Source organism: Vombatus ursinus, unplaced genomic scaffold (genome assembly GCF_900497805.2).
Source record: "Vombatus ursinus unplaced genomic scaffold, bare-nosed wombat genome assembly UNPS02005659.1, whole genome shotgun sequence".
Taxonomy (NCBI): Eukaryota; Metazoa; Chordata; class Mammalia; order Diprotodontia; family Vombatidae; genus Vombatus; species Vombatus ursinus.
The window spans coordinates 15,807,213-15,829,352 of record NW_020945437.1 but is presented as its reverse complement, the minus strand read 5'-3'; the positions used below and the strand labels follow the sequence as shown (position 1 = coordinate 15,829,352).

Sequence of the window (22,140 nt, the reverse complement as noted above, 5' to 3'; positions counted from 1 at the left end):
AATCAGTGGGTCATGTTCTGTCTCCATCACTTAATAGCTGTGTGAGTTTGGGTATGTCACTCAATCTTTCAGACATTAGTCTTAGCATCTTTAAAAATGCTATGACATTACTTGCTGTGCCTCCTTACTTTCTGGGAGCAAAGTGCTTTGGAAGAATTAAAACATCATGAAAATATGAGTTGTCATTTTTATCATTATCATTATTATTATCTTTGTGGACAGTGGACTTTTGATCAAGCATTGCTTTCAAGTATTTATGAACTCTTTCCATCTCTTGGCTGGAAAAGTAGAGTATTTATAAGACATAGATTTAGATCTGGAAGGGACCTTGGAGATGATCCAAATCCCTCATTTTATAAATGAAGAAACTGAGGCCCGAGAGTTTAAGTGGTTTGTCCAACACAATGACAGATCAGGATTTGAACCCAGGGTCTCCAAATCCAAAGTCTTTTTTTTTTTTCACTCTACCACATTTCCTGTCTTGTCAGTTCAGAAGATTTAGGTTTTTAGTTCTACCTCTACTAGTTATTATTTTTGTCAGCTTGGGCAATTCACCTGACTTTTCTGAGCTTCACTTTCTTGATCTGTAAAACAGGGAATGGCTTTACTTTCACTGGTCACAGGGTTGTTACTTGATCAAGTGAGACAATATGTAAAAAGAGCATTGTGATAAAAAAATGATATAATAATGATAGTGTAGAGTGTGTGTTTGCCCATGTAACATGGGGCTGCCCCTCCCTCACCTAGTTTGGGTAGATGTAGTGTTATAATAGTACCATAGTTTCTGTACAACAACTCTATGGGTAAAGAGTATAAGTATCATTATCCTAATTGTATAGATAAAAACATCAAGGCTCCAATTGTGATTTGCTTAGAACCATAAAGTTTATCAATGGCAGATATAGTATTCCAACCCAGATATCCAGAGTTAATTCCAAGACCCTCTTCTAGACACCTTGGCCAGTTTACTCTTATATAAATGGGGATGAGGAGGAAAGGGAGGAGGGAGTAGAAATAATGATGAGGAGGCCTCTCACTTGTTGATGCCCAGATTCTACAGGATTGTGTGTGTCCTATATACCTGATCGTGGCTTCTTGCAACCTGCTTTTGCCTCTACTAATGACTAGTTTTAATGTCCAGTGATATAGTGATCATCTCCAACTTTATTATACCAAAATTGGGGACCAGTACAAGAGACTAAAAGTTGAACCTGCCAACCATTTCACAGAAGTGTTACTGACGAAATGGCAGCAAGTGTTCATGGTAAGCACTGCTCATATGAAGTCGTTAAATCACAGAATCCTAGAGTTAGAAGGGACCTCAGAAACTATCTAGTCCAATCCATGTGTACCTCATCACCTTCTACAGCATTCCATTCCGTATAAGTCAACTTGGATTCCTAAGCGCTTCCTTGAATTACTTGTGTTTCTACTCCCCTACAAGGTTCCACCACTTCAGACATTGGCTAGAGCTCTGCCCTCCCTAGGGCCAAGAAGAACAAGGTTAATGCTTCTTCCAAAAAGAAAGATTTCTTGGGATTTCACAAGCAATCTTGGGCCACCACTTCACCTCATATAACTCAATTTCCTCGCTTGCAAAATAAGTGTGTTGAATTAAATTATCTCTTGATGCTCTTTCCAGTGCTAAATCCCATGTTCTGTATTTATTTCTATATTCCAAAGCTTAGAATACCCAATTCCCCCCCCCCCCCAGTTATCAAGGAGCCACCTTTATTCATATGCTTCTTCCAAGGTCGTATTTTTGAAAATCCTTTTTGAAATTAGGCTGAGAGGAAGAATGAAAAACAGGAGGGGACAGTAAACTTTAGTCAACTACTTTATTAGTTACGTTTTCATTTAAAATTGTTGAGACACACACATACACAGCGTTTGTCTTTAGATTATAATCTATAATCATTTGAGTCATCATCTGCTCTCCCTAGTCCTACTTAGTGGTGATCAGTAAATAAGAAATGCTAGGAAGAATGTTCCATTTGTAATTTCCAACCTTTCTGGTTATAAGGTCTCCCAGTTTAGACTAAGCTATTTGATAATATTTAAATTATTAAGGGGTCATATGGAGCATATGTATATACATTGTACTTATACACATATTGTGGTGTAATTCTTGAACATCTATACTGTGCGACTATGATTTGATTGTTGTGGGTGTTCTCTTCCTCAGTGCAAATCTCAGTGCTCTCACCTATAGAAGGAGAGGGATTGACTTCTTGGTGACTGATTGATAAGATGCTCTCTAAGGTAACTTCCAGCTCTAAACTGTGAAATCCTATGGTTCTATGCCCTCTTGAAGGTTTTCAAGAAAAGACAATATGGTCACTCGTCAAAACTGTTGTAAGGGGGAGTTTCATTCAGTCATGAGTTTGACTAGATACCTTTAAGGTCTCTTCCAACTCTGAGATTCTGTGGGCCAAATCTTAGTGGACAACCTTCGTGACTCTACTACATCATGAAACTGGAGTTGAAAAGAAAGTGACAAGTCTTCTGGTGATTAGCTATGTAGATCACAAGATCATACCTTTAGTATTAAAGGGACCTCAGTGGTTATTGAGTTCAGTCCCATCATTTGACATATGAGGAAACTGGAGAGAGAGAGACAGAGACAGAGACAGAGAGACAGAGAGAGAGTGAGCAACTACTCCCAATCATTTGATTATACCTTGGACCCCAGAGTGGCTGACCCACAAACCACAGAGGCCCAGAACCCACAACCCCACCAAATCCAAGTAAAATCAGGGGCAGAAGATTACTACTTTCTCCATCAAATCCGCCTGCCCTTCCTAACCCCTATCATTACAACCAGCACTTTCTATTGTCCCTGGTCCCATTATAGCTCCACACAGTAAAAGGTGTTGCAGAAACACCAGTTATTATACTTATTAACATTTTATGGGCCTGTTATTCACACATTAAGCTCCTTACCATGAAGTGGTGCTTTTGAAAAGCACAGCATATGCTTAATTGATTTCCTTATAAAAAGGGTGCCCTCCCTCCCTTGGTTTTCTCTGTTCTTTCTTAGGGCTTAGAGTCATTAATGGGGGGCAATAGAGATTTTATGTACTTAACGGAAGCCAGAGATGACAGCTCAAATTATTCTTGCTGAGCAGATTATAAATTCCTGCTTGTTCCAAGGTACCCTTTTCCCTGCTGTGATGAAGGATGTCCTTCAATTCACTTTTAGGGTTTCTTTGTTTCTGGCAGACATCAGGTGATAGCCGTCTTAGAACCTGGCAATGCTGCTTTTCCCTGTGTTTCATCAGTGACATTCCAGGTGATATTCAAATATAGCTTTTGGTGGAGAGATCTAAGAACACTAGACTGGTATGGTAGTTAGAAAGTCTGAAGGGGAGGCTTGGTGTACTGGATAGAAAGCTGGCCTCAGATTGAGGAAGAAAAGTATTCAAGTCTTGCCTCTGAGACACAAAGGCTCAATACCTCCAAGCAACTCTGTAAAACTATAAAGTACAGAGGAAATGTCGTTCTGCATTGATAGAGGAAAGTCTTTACCAGGAGCTCTCTAAAACAATGAAATTAAGGTCGGTTAAAAAAATAACAAATCAGATTTTACTGATAAGCAGGTGAACTGCTTATTTCAGATCTACAGATCATATGACTCAGAACAGGAAGGGCCCCTAGAAATCATCTAACCCATTCCTTTCTTTTTATAGGTGAGGAAATTGTCCTTCAAATTCCAGGATCCAAAGTCTTCTTGCCATTTATGACAACTACTTCTATACATCATATTGAGAGAGGGGTCAGGCATAATTAATGTCTAAATATTTGACAGACTTTCATGTGGAAGAAGGACTAGATTTATTCTGCTAGGTCCCAGATGACAGGACGAGGAACACTGGGTGGAAATTTCAGGGAAATACATTTTGACTTAATATAATGGAAAACAACACACCAACTTTCTTACAATTAGGATTGTCTGAAAAGCAATGGGCTGTTTCACAAAGTATTGAGTTCCCAATCTCTAGAGCCCTTTAGGGTGAAGACCACTTATCAGGGATGCTGAAGAGATGATTTCTTCATCAAGTAGGGGAGGATGGACCAAATGATCTCTGAAGGTCCTTCCCAACACTTAGATTCTGGGGTCCTCTTAGATTGGACTGGCTGGCCTCCCAAGCCCCTTTCCATTTTAAAATTCTGTGTCCCTCATTTACAGAAGCCTAAGTGAGGATACTGAAACAGTAAGATGACTTTAGCAAGGTCAAGTCTGCCAACAATAAGTCAGCAAGAGATCCCAGGGCTCTTTGTTTTAAGGCTCCTCTGCTGGGCTTGTCATCCTCCCTCCAATACCATTATCTTTGGGTACTCCCAAGTCTGCAATGGCTGACTGGCCCTGTTCATTTTCCCTGGCTTCTAAGGACAGCATGCCACTAGTGCTCAGCCAGTGTGAATCTAAATATTGATGGCTCAACATGAGGCTTGCCAGCCCTTGCTCTGTTACTGGAATGCTGGAATCTTGTGATCTGCCACAGGGAGATAACAGGATTACTGTATTCACCTTTGCATAATGTGAAGGCAGCTGTCCCAGGCTGCTTCAGCATTTATCTCAAAGGCCTAGAATGAAATAGTCTCCTGCAGCCTGGGGAACACCCAAGGGTAAACAGGTAAGGCCTTGTCTTTCATTATTTATTTTTAAACCTTTCAAGGATTGCATTGGGAGATGAATAAATGAATCTATAGTTTTGATTTAATTTCCCTTTTAAGGAGCTGTCTGACCCTCCCTCATCTTATGGTGTCCTTTCTTGAAAAGTTCTAGGGAGTAAGAAAAGAGAGAAAAAGGAAAAGAAAGAGAGAAGACAGAAAGACATATTTCTCTATATAGAAAGATATATACATATATGTATATGTGTGTGTGTGTATATATATATATACACACATATATCTAGATAGAGAGAGGGAGAGAGAAAACAAGAGAGAGAAAGAAAGAGACAGAGACAGAGAAATAAGCAGAAAGTCAGAGAGACAGAGAAACAGAGAAAGAGACAGAAGGGAGAATAAGAAGATCCAGGGAGAAGAAGAATAAAGGATTGGGAGAAGGATGAGGAAGAAAAGAATCAGGAAAAGAGGGAGAGTTAGGGAATAGAGAATAATGAAGAAGCCAAAAAAGAAGAGGGAGAATAGTAAGGAAAGAAGATAGTGAAAAAAAAAGAAGAGAACAGAGACAAAATATATGGGAATGGAGGGAGAGAGAGAGTAGGGAAAAGGAAGGAAATCAGATTTAATGAAGAGAGGGAGAAAGGAATAAGGGAGGGTAGGTTTGAAAGAGTGAGAGGAAGATAAAAAAAGGAGAAGAAGCAAGTGGGGGAAGAAGATGAAAGAAGAAATGAGGAAGAGAAGGAGAAAGAACAATGGAATTTCAGAATTTTAGAGGTATAAGATATTTTAGTAATCACATAGTCCAACCCATATCCAAAAGGAGTCCCTACTAGAGGACAAATAGTTATCCAACCTCCACTTGAAAATTTCCTATGAGGGGGAGGCCTCTATCTCCCATGGTGGCCCATTCCAATATGGATAACATTAACAGGGGACTTTTCTTGATACCAAGCCTTAATTTGACTTATTACAACTTCTGTTCATTGCTCCCAGTTCTGTCCTCTGGGAACAAACAAGAAAGGTCAAATCTCTCCCATGGTAGCCCTGTAAACACTTGAACATAGGTATCCTATTCTTCCTGTGTTTTCTCTTCTCTGGGCTAAACTTCCCTTGTTCTTCCAAATGATCCTTATGTGATCCTGACTCAATGCCATGCACCATATGGGTTCCCCTCCTCTGGACATTCTGCAATCTATCGATATCACTCCTAAACTAGGATGCACAGAACTGAATCATCCTAGTGTGGTCTAACAAGTACAGAATGCACCAAGATCATCAGCAGCAAATTCCTAGCTTTGTACCATGTCCAAATTTGATGAACATGCCATCTAGTCCCTTATCTGAGTCTTGATAATACATTATATATAAAATTTATAAATATACATAATACATATCGATATCTGTCTATCTGTCTGTCTGTCTGTCAAGGCAGCACAAGGCCAGCCCAGATCCCATGGCCCCTTGTTGGATACCTTTTGCCAATTTGATGTTGAACCATTAAACTACTATTTGTGTCTAGCCATTGTCAACAAGGTCTCACTCACATTATTGTTAAGTCCAAAGCTATCCACCTTTTCCATAATAATACCATGAGAAACTTTAGCAAATGCTTCCCTAAAATTTAGGTAAACCATATCTACAATATTCCTTCAATCTACCACTTCAGGAACCATGTCAAGAAAAGATATACAATGAGACTGGCATGACCTTTCCTTGATGAAAACATGCTACCACATTGTAATCACTGCTTCCTTTTCTAGTTGTTCATGAACCAACCCTTTAACAATGCTTCTGAACTTCTGCTTCCGGGATCCAAGATGGCGGAGTAAAAAGGTAGTCGCTCTCACCCTCCCCTATCAACCTCTGAAAACCCAGAAAATATCACCCCAGAAAAAAACCTGGAACAGCTGAACCAGAAGAAAGACAGGGTGCAGCAGTGCAGTAGCCCAGGTAGCTAGAGGGATTAACGGGAAAGGCACCTCTTACCCTGGGGGAAGGGAAGCAGTACAAAACAGGCATTGCCCAGCCAGCTAGTGGAAAGACCCACTTTAGCAGACCAGGAGGAGATGCTGGTGCCTCGGCATTCTACAGCAAACGAGTCTCCTAATGCCTCAGCAAAAATAAGGGAAGCAGCATTACAAAGCGCCCCAGGTGGATAAGCACCCAGCAGCATTAGTCTGAAAGGAGCTGAAGAAAGCAACCAAGAGGTGCCAAAAAGTTCCAGCCTTGTTGATTCCAGCCCAACACCAGGTGAGCTGTCAGAACCCTACAGCCTCCAACTGCCAACCAGGAGGAGATCCCGAAGCCCAGGTGGTCGAGCAGGCAAACGCCAACAACTGTACTTCTGAGTGCCTCAGTGAGGGTGGGGTAACTGGTGGAAACCAGCTCAGAAAACCACCAGGTGCCTCGGCATTCTACAGCAAAGAAGTTTCCCAGTACCTCAACAGAAATAAGGGAGGCAGCACTGCAAGGGGCCCCAGGCAGATAAACACCTGGCAGCACTTATCTAAAAGGAGCTAAACAAAGCTAAAGGAAAGGAAAAGCAGGCAACATAGAGTTGCCTGGAAGTTCCAGCCTAGCTGATTCCAGCCCAACACCAGATAAGCTGCCAGAAACCTACAGCCTCCAATTGCCAACATAAGAGGCCCCAGCACACAAAGCCAGTGACCAAGACCTAGGCTCCCAACACAAGAAGCTTGGGTCAGTGCCCTCTGCTCCCCAGCAGGAGACCTTAATCTCTTTAAAGGCCAGGAACTAAAGAAACACCTTGAGTAAAAAGAAACGTACTATAGATTCCTATTATGAGAAGAGTGAAGATCAAGACAGAAATTCTGAAGAGGACAACGCTGTCATCAAACCCACATCTGCAACATCAAAAGGGAATATGAACTGGTCTGAAGCCCAAAAATCCTTCTTAGAAGAACTCAAGAGGGATTTTAAAAGTCAAATGAGAGAGGTAGAGGAGTCCTTTAAAAGTACAATTGGCCAATTGGAAAAAAAGTACACTGAAGAAAACAAGTCCCTAAAACACACAATTGGCCAAATGGAAAAAAAAGTACAATGAAGAAAATAAATCCCTTAAAAATACAATTGACCAATTGGAGAAGAAAGTACAAAATCTAACAGAAAAAAACAATATGTTAAAAATTAGAATTGAACAAATGAAAACTAATGACTCTATGAGAGAGCAAGAATCAGTCAAAGAGAAACAAAAAAATGAAAAAATAGATGAAAACATAAAATACCCCATGGGTAAAACAGCTAACCTGGAAAATTGATCCAGGAGAGACCATTTAAAAATTATAGGCCTACCTGAAAGCCATGATGAAAAGAAGAGCCTGGACAATATCCTTCAGGAAATCATAAAGGAAAACTGCCCTGAAGTCCTAGAACCTGAAGGTAAAATAACTATAGAAAGAATCCATCGCTCCCCACCTGAAAGAGATCCCAAATTAAAAATGCCAAGGAATATAATAACTAAATTCCAAAATTACCAGATAAAACAGAAATTACTGCAAGCAGCCAGAAAGAAACAATTTAAATATCATGGAACCACAGTCAGGATTACACAGGACCTTGAAGCCTCTACATTAAAAGACCATAAGGAATGGAACATGATATTCCATAAGGCAAAGGAGCTTGGAATGCAGCCAAGGATTAACTACCCAGCAAAAATGAGCGTGATTTTTCAGGAAAGGAGATGGATATTCAATGAAATAGGGGACTTCCAAACATTCCTGATAAAAAGACCAGAGCTCAACAAAAAATTTGATCTTCAAGTACAAGATTCAAGAGAGACATAAAAAGGTAAATGGGACAGAAAGATACAATATGTTGTTAATAAGGGCGAAATGTTTACATCCCTACAAGGGAAGATGACACTTGCAGCTCTTGAGAACTGTATTGTTATTATAACATGTTAAAGGAGTATACATAAAGGGGGTGGATATAAGTTGACTGATGTAATGAGAAAAAAAATTTAATCAAGTGGGTGGATTAGTCTGAGCTAAGAAAATGTACTGAGAAAGGGGGAGGCAGACAAGGGTAAATTACATTACAGGAAAAGACACAAAAACCTATTAGAGCAGAGGTAAAGAAGGGAGGGGGATGAGCATTGTTTGAACCTTACTCTCATTAGATTTGGCTCAAGAAGGGAATAACATAATTAGTTAGGTATAGAAATCTAACTTGTACTATAGCTAGTAGGAGGGGAAAGGGGAAAGAAAAGGGAGGTGGGATAGAAGGGAGGGAAGAAGCAATAAGGGTAAAGGGGAAGAAAAGGGAAAGGGATAATGGAAGGGAGGTGGGACCCAAGAAGGCGTTGGTCAAAAGCAAAACACTAGTGAGGGGGGGAAAGAAGAAAGGAGAAAGAAAAGCATAAACAGGGGGGGAAATAGGATGGAGAAAAAGACACAGATAGTAATCATAACTGTAAATGTAAATGGGATGAACTCTCCCATAAAACAGAAGGGTATAGCAGATTGGATTAAAAACCATAATCCCACAATATGTTGTTTACAGGAAACACATTTGAAAAAGAGTGACACATACAGGGTAAAGGTAAAAGGCTGGAGCAAAATATATTATGCTCAGCTGAAGTAAAAAAAAGCAGGGGTGGCAATCCTGATCTCAGACAAAGCAAAAGCAAAAATAGATCTTATCAAAAGAGATCAGGAAGGAAACTACATCCTGCTAAAAGGCACCATAGACAATGAAGTAATATCATTAGTAAACATATATGCACCAAATGGTATAGCATCCAAATTGTTAGAGGAGAAGTTCAGGGAGTTACAGGAAGAAATAGACAGCAAAACTATACTAGTGGGGGACGTCAACCTCCCCCTCTCTGAACTAGATAAATCTAACCACAAAATAAACAAGAAAGAAGTTAAGGAGGTGAATAGAACATTAGAAAAGTTAGGTATGATAGATCTGTGGAGAAAACTGAATGGGGATAGAAAGGAATATACTTTTTTCTCAGCAGTACATGGCACATACACAAAAATTGACCATGTACTAGGGCATAAAAACCTTACAATCCAATGCAGAAAGGCAGAAATATTAAATGCATCCTTTTCAGACCATGATGCAATAAAAATTACATGTAACAAAGGGCTATGGAAAGACAGACTAAAAAATAATTGGAAATTAAATAATCTAATCCTAAAAAATGATTGGGTCAAAGAACAAATCATAGAAAGAATCAATAATTTCATTCAAGAGAATGACAATAATGAGACAACATACCAAAACTTATGGGATGCAGCAAAAGTAGTTCTTAGGGGAAGTTTTCTATCTGTAAATGCTTACATAAATAAAGTAGAAAAAGAGGAGATCAATGAATTGGGCATATAACTAAAAAAACTAGAAAAAGAACAAATTAAAAATCCTCAATTAAACACCAAATTAGAAATATTGAAAACCAAAGGAAAAATTAATAAAATTGAAATTAAGAAAACTATTGAACTAATAAATAAAACTAAGAGCTGGTTTTATGAAAAAAAAAACCAATAAAATAGATAAACCTTTGTTTAATCTAATTAAAAAAAAAGAAGAAAACCAAATTACTAGTATCAAGAATGAAAAGGGTGAAACTACCACCAAGGAAGAGGAAATTAAAATAACAATTAGGAACTATTTTGCCCAACTATATGCCAAATTTGACAATCTTAGTGAAGTGGATATATATTTACAAAAATATAAATTGCCCAGATTAACAGAAGAGGAAGTAAAATACTTAAATAACCCCATCTCAGAAAAAGAAATTGAACAAGTCATTGATGAACTCCCTAGGAAAAAATCTCCAGGGCCAGATGGATTTACGTGCAAATTCTATCAAACATTTAAAGAACAATTCATTCCAATACTATATAAACTATTTGGGAAAATAGGTAAGGAAGGAAACTTACTAAATTCTTTTTATGATACAAATATGGTGCTGATACCTAAACCAGAAAGAGTCAGAACAGAGAAAGAAAATTATAAACCAATTTCTCTAATGAATATAGATGCAAAAATTTTAAACAAAATATTAGCCAATAGATTACAGCAGCTTATCACATGAATAATACACTATGACTAGGTAGGATTTATACCAGGAATGCAGGACTGGTTCAATATAAGGAAAACCATCCGCATAATCCATCATATCAACAACAAAACTAACAGAAACCACATGATCATCTCAATAGATGCAGAAAAAGCTTTTGACAAAATGCAATAATAATAATAATAAATAATAAAAATAAATAATAAAAAATGCAATTCCTATTAAAAACACTAGAGAGCATAGGTGTAAATGGAGTCTTCCTTAAAATAATAAATAGCATCTATCTAAAACCTTCAGCAAGCATAATTTGTAATGGGGACAAGCTAGAAGCATTTCCAATAAGATCGGGGGTGAAATAAGGATGTCCATTATCACCACTGTTATTCAGCATCGTACTGGAAACATTAGCTTTAGCAATAAGAGAAGAAAAAGACATTGAAGGCATTAGAATAGGCAAAGAAGAAACAAAGCTATCACTCTTTGTAGATGACATGATGTTATACTTAAAGAATCCCAAAGAATCAAATAAAAAACTACTTGAAATAATAAACAACTTTAGCAAAGTTGCAGGCTATAATATAAACCCACATGAATCATTGGCATTTCTTTATATTACCAACAAAGCCCAACAGAAAGAGATGGAAAGAGAAATTCCATTGAAACTTACTGCAAACATTATAAAATATTTAGGAGTCTACCTCCCAAAACAAACCCAGGAACTCTATGAACACAATTACAAAACACTTTTCACGAAAATAAAATCAGATCTAAATAATTGAAAAACATTAGTTGCTCATAGGTAGGCTGAGCTAATATAATAAAAATGACGATTCTACCTAAGCTAATTTACTTATCCAGTGCCATACCAATCAAACTACCAAAAAATTATTTTATAGAGTTAGAAAAAATAATAACAAGATTCATTTGGAAGAACAAAAGGTCCAAAATATCAAGAGAACTAACGAAAAGAAATTCAGGGGAAGGTGGCCTAGCCATTTCAGATCTTAAATTGTATTATAAAGCAGCAATCATCAAAACTGCTTGGTACTGGCTAAGAAATAGAGTGGTGGATCAGTGGAATAGGGTAAGTATGCAAGACACAGTAGTCAATGACTATAGTAATCTATTATTTGATAAACCCAAAGACCCCAGCTTCTGGGATAAGAACCTATTCTTTGAAAAAAACTGCTGGGAAAACTGGAAAAGAGTATGGCAGAAACTAGGCATAGACCAAAATCTCACACCATATACCAAAATAAAGTCAAAATGGGTACATGATTTAGATATAAAGGCTGATACCATAAGCAAAGTGAGAGAGCAAGGAATAGTTTACCTGTCAGATTTATGGAGAGCAGAAGAATTCATGGCCAAACAGGAGATAGAGAACATTACAAAAAGCAGAATAGATAATTTTGAGTACATGAAATTGAAAAGTTTTTGCACAAACAAAGCCAATGCAACTAAGATTTGAAGGAAGGTAGAAAATTGGGAAAGAATTTTTACAACCAGTCTCTCTGATAAGGGCCTCATTTCTAAAATATATAGAGAATGAAGTCAAATTTATAAGAATACAAGCCATTCCCCAATTGATAAGTGGTCAAACGATATGAACAGACAGTTCTCAGATGAAGAAATTAAAGCCATCTATAGTCATATGAAAAAATGCTCTAAATCACTATTGATTAGGGAAATGTAAATCAAAACAACTTTGAGGTACCTCATCACACCTATCAGAATGGCCAACATGACAAAACAGGAAAATGATAAATGTTGGATAGGATGTGGTAAAATTGGAACACTAATGCATTGTTGTTGTAGTTGTGAAATGATCCAACCATTTTGGAGAGCAATTTGGATCTATGCCCAAAGGGCTATAAAAATGTGCATACCCTTTGACCCAGCAATAGCACTTCTAGGGGTATATCCCAAAGAGATCACACAAATGGGAAAAAGGACCTACATGTACAAAAATATTCATAGCAGCTCTTTTTGTGGTGACAAAGAATTGGAAATTGAGAGGATGCCCATCAATTGGGGAATGGCTGAGCAAGTTGTGGTATATGAATGTGATGGAATACTATTGTGCTATAAGAAGTGATGAACAGGTTAACATCAGAAAAACCTGGAAAGACTTGTATGGTCTGATGCTGAGTGAAGTGAGCAGAACCAAGAGAACATTGTACACGATAACAGCCACGTTGTGTGATGACTAATATTGATAAACTGAACCCTTCCTGGCAATACAAGGATCTAAGACATCTCCAGAGGCCTTGTGATGGAAGATGCTATCCACACCCAAACAAAGAACTATGGAAGCTGAATTGTTATTTTTTTCTCTTCTGTTGAGTTTTGTTTCCTCTTTCTGATGGTTCCTCCTATTGGCTTTAATTTCTACTTACCACATCACTAATGTGAAAATATATTTAATATGAATGTAAATGTATAGCCTATATCAGATTGTGTGTTGTCTTGGGGAGGGTGGTGGGGAGGAAGGGGGAGAAAAATTTTAAACTCAAAAGCATATGGAAGTGATTATTGATAAATCAAAATAAATTAATGAAAAAATGAAAAAAAACAAAAAAACCCAATGCTTCCTAGAATTTTCTCAAGAATTAATGTCAGGGTCATGACTCTATAATTTGATAAATCTGTTCTCTTCCCTCTTTTGAAAACCAGGACAGGATTTCCCCTTTTCTTGCCCTGCAGTACATCCCTCTCGTTCTCTATTTTTCAACTACCACTGTCAACAACTTAGCAATCTCACTTTACACTTCTACCACAAGGAAGTAGCTCATCTGGGCCAGGTAATTTGAATTCATCAAAGGCTGCCAGGTTTTTTCTCCTTCTCTCCAAACTTGTCTTGGGCATCAACTCTCTGTTGTCATTTTTTTATTTGCCTTTCCTGGTCAGAGGCCATTCATTCCCCTTGACGGAGAAAATCAAATCAGAACACAAAACTGAATAGCTCTACCTTTTTCCTTCTCTCACTTATCATGGTTCCAAGCAGTGTTTCTATCTATTCTTTGATCTTTCTCTTCCCTAAACTCCCAAAACAACAACAAACCTTGTTGCTGTCCTTAGCCTCTCTCCCTGGTCTCAGCTCATCTCGAGCTCTAGCACACCTGACATTTTTTCAAGGCCATGTCATTCTCTAGTACTCATCCTCTCTTACCTAGTCAGATCTCTTACAGAGGCAGCTAATAGTATAGTGGATAGAGTTCTGGGCTTAAAGTCAGTCCTGAGTTCAAAACTTGCCTCATATGCTTCTTAGCTATGTGACTCTAGACAAGTCACCTACCTGCTGTCTGCCTCATTTTGAGAAGTGGGGATAATATCAGCACCCCCTACATCCCAGTTTCATTCTGAGGATCAAATGAGATACTTGAAAAGTGCTTAGCACTATATGCCAAGCACTGAGCATTCAAAAAAAGGAAGTCCCTGTTTTTAAGAAATTCACAATCTAATTAGAAAGCATTCAATCAATGACGTACAAGATATATACAGGATAAATTAGAGGTAATGTTAGAGAGAAGGCACTAATATTTAGGGGGATGGGGAAAGTGTCCTTGTAGGAGGTAGCTGGGATTTGAAGAAATCCAGGGAAATCCAAGAGGCCGAGATGAGGAGAGAGAGAATGACAGGCATGGCAGACAGGTGGTGGAAATGTATGAAGTTGAGAAAGGGAGTGCCTTATCTGACAGGAGGCTATGTCACCAATATTATTGGTCCTAAATATGAGCAAGTCATAGGCTCTTTGTGGTACTCACTTTCTTCATCTGTAAAATGGAATGGATTGGAAGAGAAAGCTTGTAAATTTGTTTCCAAATCTAATTCTGTGGTCATATAGTAATGTAAGCAAAAGACATTAGTGTAAGAGCTTGCTTTAAAAGTGGATATTTGGTTTGGAAGATTGTGTCTGTTCCTTGTTGTCAATGCTAAGATTTTCTGTCACATTCTGTATCAGGGAAAGACCTCTCCAGGTGCTGTCCCCTAAAGCAGGACTTTATCTAGGTAAGAGACACCTGACTATAGTGCCTTTGTCATCAGCCTTCAGCTGGAAGGTCCAGAGAGCTTTGGAGAAAAGAACAGCTGTGCCTCAGTGTTGATTTTGGAAAGCTTTGCCAGCTGCAGAAAAGAGCAACTCCTCAGCCACCTGCCAGATGTAAAGTCTTCCCACTTCACTTCGGCTTTCATGATCTGATTTATCTTCAGAATAAGAAGGGAATCAAATAAATAAAATGAAACCCTCACGTGCAACAGGAAAAGTCAAAATCTAGCAAACCGTAGGCAGCATATTGGGATAGAAATGGCCATTTCTATAGTATTTTAACTGGTACAACCTCCTTGGAAAGCAATTTGGCATTATGCAAATGAAGTGGCTAGAATGTCCATATCCTCTGACCCAGAGATATTAATGCTAGGCATATTCCCCAAGGAGGTCATGCATAAGAAAAAAGGTCCCATTGACATTAAAATATTTATAGTAGCACTTTTTGTCATTGCAAAGAATTGGAAACAAAGTAGAAACCCCTCTAATGAGGAATGACTAATCAAATCATGATATGTGTATGTAATGGAATATTACTGTGCTGGGAGAAAGGATGACTATAATGAATACAGAGAAATATGGAAAGATTTCCATGAACTGACACAAAATGAAGTGGTAGAGCCAGTATAAAACAATATATATGAGGACTTGTTGAGCCATGATCCCATTTGGGGTTTTCTTGGCGAAGATACTCGGAGAGATTTGCCGTTTCTTTCTCTGGTTCATTTTACAGATGAGGAAACTGAGGCAAACAGAATTAATTGACTTGACTAGGGTCACATGGCTAGTAAGTGTCAGAGACCAGATTTGAACTCAGGAAGATGACTCCAGGCCCAGCACTCTATCCACTGCACCACCTAGCTGCCCCCAGGAACACAAAGTAAATGGAAAGATCTCTTACAAAAGAATCAAAACTGAATTTTAAAACATTATAAAGAATAAATTCAGCCCCAAAGAAGAGATGTAAGAAGATAACCTCTCTACTCATCTTCCCCCTACTTCTTCTGTAGAGGCTGGAGACTATGGATGTGGAACATTGTTATAATATTAGATTTTTTGGGGGGCAGCTAGGTGGTGAAGTTGATAGAGCACCGGCCCTAGATTCAGGAGAACCTGAGTTCAAATCTGGCCTCAGACACATAACACTCACTAGCTGCATGACCCTGGGCAAGTCACAACCCCATTGCCTAACCAAAAAAAAAAAATTAGAATTTTTTTTTAATGTACTGCTAGGTTTTGCTGATTTTTCTTCTTTTTCTTTAAAAAAAAACATTTCTTTGTTATAAGGGATAGCTCTCTGGGAAAGGGAGGCGGGACAAAAGAGGAAATCTATATAATATATAGAAAAATACATACACTTATACATGTAAAAGAAAATCTACTGATCTTAGAGTCAGAAGATGTGGTTCAGTGACTTATTATCCATGTGTCTCTGGGTAAATTTTTTGTCCTCTTGGGGCTTCAGTTTCCTTATCTGTAAAAGCTGGTGTTAGACTACAGCCTCCAAAGTTTCTTCCAGCTCTGTGATCAACTAAAGATAAAGGGAGAGATGAAGTCCCTCAGAGTTCACAAAAGCCTTCAGTCAGGTGTGAGCTTGGGACCTAGGATTTTATAAAGCTGATGTTCACAGCCAGTGTCTCCAAACTGATCAATCAAAAAAACAAACACACAAAACTGGTAAATCTAGAGTACTCCCCTTGGAAACCATAAAACTGGCATATCTTATCCAGTTCAGTTTGCTGGGGTTTTGTAAGTAAAATCATAGAATTTAGAACTGGACAAAATCTAAGAACATATAGGATCATAGATTTAGAGCTAGAAGGGTCTTTAAGAGCTAGAAGAGATAATCTTGTCCAGTGGTTCCATTTTTGAAATAAGGACACATATCTATAATGCCCCACTTCTCCAAAGAAAATGAGGTAGTATACTTCCTCATCTCTTTTCCTACGTCAACACTGGCATTATAAATACACAGTGTCAAGAATCATTTTATTGTTGTTCACATTATTGTTGTAATTGTTCTATATTTACTGTTTTTCCCCTCTTCTGCCTAATTTACTGTGCATCAGTTCATAAAAGTCTTCCCATATTTCCTGAATTCCTCATACTTGTTTCTTATGATGGAATAATATTTGATTACACTAGTAAGCTACAATTTGTTCTATCATTATTTAATTTATGGGTACTCACTTTCCTTTCAATCAATAAATACTTATTAAGCAGCTAGTATGTACTAGACACACAGGAGGCAGTTAGGTAGCTGAGTGGATAGAATGCTGGGCTTGGAGTCAGAAAGACCTGAGTTCAAATTTGGCATCAGACACTTACTAGCTGTGTAACCCTATGTTTGCTGTAATCCACTGGAGAAGGGAATGGCAAACCACTCCAGTATCTTTGCCAAGAAAATCTCATGAACAGTATTTGGCATACTTTGGTCCATGGGATTGTAAAAAGTCAGACCAGATCAAACAACAACAAAACATGGTAAGTACTGTGCTAAGCACTGGAGACACAAAATGAGTCCCTGCCCTCAAAGAGCTCACATTCTAATGGGGATTCCAGTTTGTTGTTACCACCAAAAGTGGTACTATATATATTTTAGTAAATATGGAACCTTTTTTTTTTCCCTTGGGGTAGTACTGGGATTTCTAGGTCAAAGTGTAGGAATGTTTTTTTTCTTTCACTTTTCTTGAATAATTCCAAATTCTTCTCCAAAATATTTGGACCATTTCATAGTTCCACAAGCAGTGGATTGATATGTCTTCCTGAAGTCCTTTGAAAATTGACTTTTACCAAAATATTACCCATCATTTATTATATTTGCCAATTTTCTAAGTGTAACTTCAACATGCAGAGTTTTTTAAATTTATATTTCTTTTCTTTTTAGTTACAAGGAACAGTCTTTCACTTGCTTTTACCTAGTTTGCAATTTTTTTGATAATTGTATTTCATATCCTTTAATCTGTATTGGCTTTGTCTACACTTGCCATTTACTCTCCTGTAAGAGTGGATGGATTGGACGAGGTCATCTCTTAGGTTGCTTCCAGCTCTGAACCCTACGCTCCTCATGTTCTCCTGAATTAATAAATTAAATCTATTAGGTGCAATCCAGCTTCTGGTCCTTGTCATACATACTTATAGACAAATGAACAAGTATGGCTCCTCTATTCAAATCCTTTGATAGGAGGAAAAGATCTGCTTCCACTCCAAGTGCATTGTACTTAAGATTAAGGGAAATTACGTCATAAATCCTTAACTGTTTAATACATACTAGATGAATTTGAGAAAAATCATTAAACTTTTCTTACTTCAGATTATCTAGTGGTTCATTTAGGAATTTCAGGTGTGGAAGAAACTTCAGAGGCCACCAAGTCCAAATCTCTATTTTACATGTGAAAAAACTGAGGCACAGAGGTCATTGACTTTCCCATGTTCACAAGGCTAGTAAATATTTCAGATGAGATTTGAACCTAAATCTTTCTGACTCCGAGTTCAGGGACCTGCTCATAAAACTATGCTACCTCTCCAGTCTTTTTCTCTGAGAGCAAGTCAGAATCAACTCCACAATCAACCTATAAGAATAAGGAAGACAAAAGACATTAAAGCATATTTGAGGATTAGGAACATAGTTAATATTGATATCTTGGTCTGCTCTGAGCAGAGAATCTTCATTCATGCGGCCTCCATCCAAGTTTTTTGTAACCATGTTTTATGAGTATCAGTTGTGTATCTAACCTAGAGAATGAGAGATTGAAGGAAACATGATAGAAATATTCACTATTTTTGGGTTTTTAAGAGTTGGAAAGGTACTTAGTTCAATCTTTATTTGAAAAGAAATTCCCACTTTAACAAACATCACCAGTGGCAACCTATCCTCTGTTGAAGACCTCTAAGGTTGGAAATCTACCAGTTCAAAAGTCAGTCCATCCTACTTCTGGATGCCTCATGTTATTAATATGTATTTCTTGCTGTCAAGCCTAAATGTGTCTCTTTGTTATTTCTACTCCTTTCTTCTTCTTCTTCTTACTTCTAGGATCCAAAAGAACAATTCTATTATTTTTCCATGTGATAGCTCCTCAAATACTTGAAGACCAAGTATCTCCCTTTCATGTCTCTCTTGAGTTTTCTCTTTCTTATGCTGAACATTCCCAGTTCTTACAACCAATTTTTCTATGACATGGATTTAAAGACTTTCATTATTGTGGTTGCTCTTCAGTTTTGGACATGCTAAGTGTCCAGGGCTCAGGTGGAAATGTCCATTAGGAAGCTGGAAACACTTCAATGTAATCTTGGGGAGAGTTTGGGAGTTTCAATGGTTAAAACAGGGAGATATTTTAAAAACTATTTGTCTGATACTCCCCGCCATCTTACAGGTAACGGAAACTGAGGCACACAGTGACTTATTCAAGGTCACACAGATGGTGATGTTAAATCACATTTATATTACTCCAATAAGCTTATGAGGTAGTCAGTATCTGTGTTATTATCTCCATTTTTTAGATGAGGAAACTAAGGCCCAAGGCAGTTAAGAGACCTAGATGACATCATACCACGTGTTAATTGCAAAATATGGATTTAAACTTAGATCTCTAGCCTCGAGGCTAGCACTCCTTCCAACATTTTGCCCTAAGTCCCTCTTCTTACCATTACTGTATGCTAAAAGATGGTAGAGCCATGATTTAATCCAGTCTAATCAGACTCTAAATCCCCTACCTCATACTTTGGTGATCCCTTATTTCAGTAATTATCATTCTTCTTGCTATTATTGCCCCCCTCCCCCCAAGGTTTCTTTGTTCTCTTTTCACCCAGTCTATCCCACTCTCAGACAACTGACATTCCTAGAGGCAGCTAGGAGGCAGAATGGCTAGAGCACTGGGCTGGAACTCAGGAAGACCTGAGTAAAAAGTGCTAAGTGCTAGTTACTGTTGCTGTTGGCATTACTGTTGTTGCTGCTGCTGTTGTTATCTTTCAGCCTTCTCCCACCTCTTTGCCTTTGTTCATTCTGTCCAAAGTGGTTGAAACGCTTCTCTTCCTTGTGGCTTCATTTGCTAACATTCCTTGTATTTTTTTTTTTGTTTGTTTGTTTTTAGGCAATTGGGGTTAAGTGACTTAACTCTCATCAGATCAGAACTTCACCTAGTTCCACAGAAGGGAGCCTTCTCCCCCTCCTCCTTCAGGATTTTTTTTTTTAAGGCAATTGGGGTTAAGTGACTTGCCCACGGTCACACAGCTAGTGTCAAGTATTTGGTCTGAGGCCGGATTTGAACTCAGGTCCTCCTGACTTCAGGGCTGGTGCTCTATCCACTGTGCCACCTAGCTGCCCCTAACATTCCTTCTCTTAAGGAATTAAAGTGACACCTTTTCCTTGGAGCCTTCCTTGATTACCTCAGATGACAATGCTTATTTCTGAGGTTAGTGACATCAAACTCAAATAGAAATATATCCCTGCTGGCCTGCATATTAACCTAGAAAACCTCAAATTAACATTATCTATATTATATTGTATTTTTATTTATTTTGTTAAATGTTTCCTGATTACATTTTAATATGATTCCGGCCACTAGGGAATTTTGCATCTATCTTTGGACTAAGTTTGACACATCTGTCTTGGGTACTATGTTATAGTGGAAAGGGAACCATATTTATAGTTAAAGGATTTGAATTATGTTCTGGTACATCTTCCTCCTCATCATCAATGATTGTTAGCATTTATATGGCACTTTAAGGTTTTCAAAACATTTTCATGTGTTATTCCATCTGATCCTTATGACAACACTTTGAAGTAGGTCATATTACCATGCCCACTTTACAGTTGAGAAAACTGAGGCAGACAAAGGTTAAGTGACATGCCCAGGATTACACAGCTAGTAAGTATCTGAGGTAAGATTTGAACTCAAGTCTTTTCAACTCTGAATTCAATGATCTATTCACTGTGACACTTAGCTACCTAATTACTATCAGAATAACCTGGGAAAATCTTAGTTTCCTCTTATATAAAATGGAGTTGATATGATGTTATTTGCAGTTCCTCTCAGCTCTAAATCTTTTTTTTAAATATAATTTTCTCTAAGGACTTTGCTTGGACACCCAGGAAACTTATCCCATCCTTTCTTTTGTCATAATTATGTGTTTACATGCCTTCCTCCTACCACTAGATTATAAATTCCTTGAGATCAGAAAGTGATTTGTATCCACTTTCTATTTTTAGGGCCATGTGCAAGAGTTTGCCTATAGTAGGTGATGAATAAATACTTGCCATAAATTCCATAAAGCATTTGTAAAATGTTTACTATGGGTCTGTCCATTTCTTTCCCCTAATTTACATTTCTTTGTATTCCCCACAACCACCTAGCATACTATTCTTGGACTAAAAGCTGGAATACTCTGTCAAATAATTTACTGGTTGAGGGAGAAAAACAAATTTCCTTCTACTCAGATTCCTTTTCCTTCAAACTCCTTTGTCCCTCAAAATCTCCACAGCTTCAGTTCAGTTCAGCGTAAGGCACAGAAAAGAGGTCTTCTTTTTTTCAAAGCAGATTTTTTTCATAAAACCATTTTTGAGTTTAGAGTTGATCATTCTAATGAGTTTGGCCCAGTCGTTTTCAATCTGTTCATTTTCCCTCTGTTCATATTTGATAAGTACAGGAGAAACTCTGAAATCAAAACCAGTTTTGTCAAGGAAAAAACAAACTCAGAGCCAGCAAGAGAGCCTTGTTGGAAGGCACGACTTAAAAGTGGAGTCTACCATGTCATTATAATTAAAGTTTACCCATTAAATTCTTAATGCAATCAAGTCAAATGGTCAAATCTGTTAAATATTGAACAATCTAGAAATGAGTAGCTTATCTAATCTGGTTTGGAACTTAGATGACTATCTCACTTGTGTCCTTGTATCCCTAGTGCCCAACATGTAGTAGTCATATGGAGTAAATGCTTCTTGTTTGATTGACTATAGTTTAGAGCTCCCTTGTCACATGAAATCAGGTTTTCAGGGTTGGAAAGGACCTAGGAAGTCATCTGGTCCCAACTAGTTAACCAAAGTATAAATACCTTCTAGCGTATTTCCAAAACTAGTCTCTGCTCAAAAGCCTCCAGGGATAGGGAACTCCCTATTTAGGCAGCCCCATGTATCAATGGACCATTGCAATTGGTTAGAGGTCTTCCTCCTACTGGGCTAAAATTTGCCTACCTTGAAAACGTACACATTGAGTTTTATCCTTCCTCCAGTCAATCAATCAATGAACATTTATTGAGCAACTATTATGTGCCAACAACTGTGTTAAGTGCTAGGGATACAAAAGGAAACAAAAGACAGTCTCTGCCTTCAGGGAGCTCATAATCCAATAGAGAAAACAACAAGGAAACAAATATATATACATATATATATATATATATATATATATATATATACACA

The 22,140-nt window shown here is 37.9% G+C and overlaps 1 pseudogene; it reads right to left on the bottom strand.

Annotated features, from left to right (window-relative positions):
• Window positions 1-4,282: 4,282 nt before the first annotated feature.
• LOC114032699 overlaps window positions 4,283-22,140 on the bottom strand; it is a 23,675-nt pseudogene continuing 5,817 nt past the window's right edge.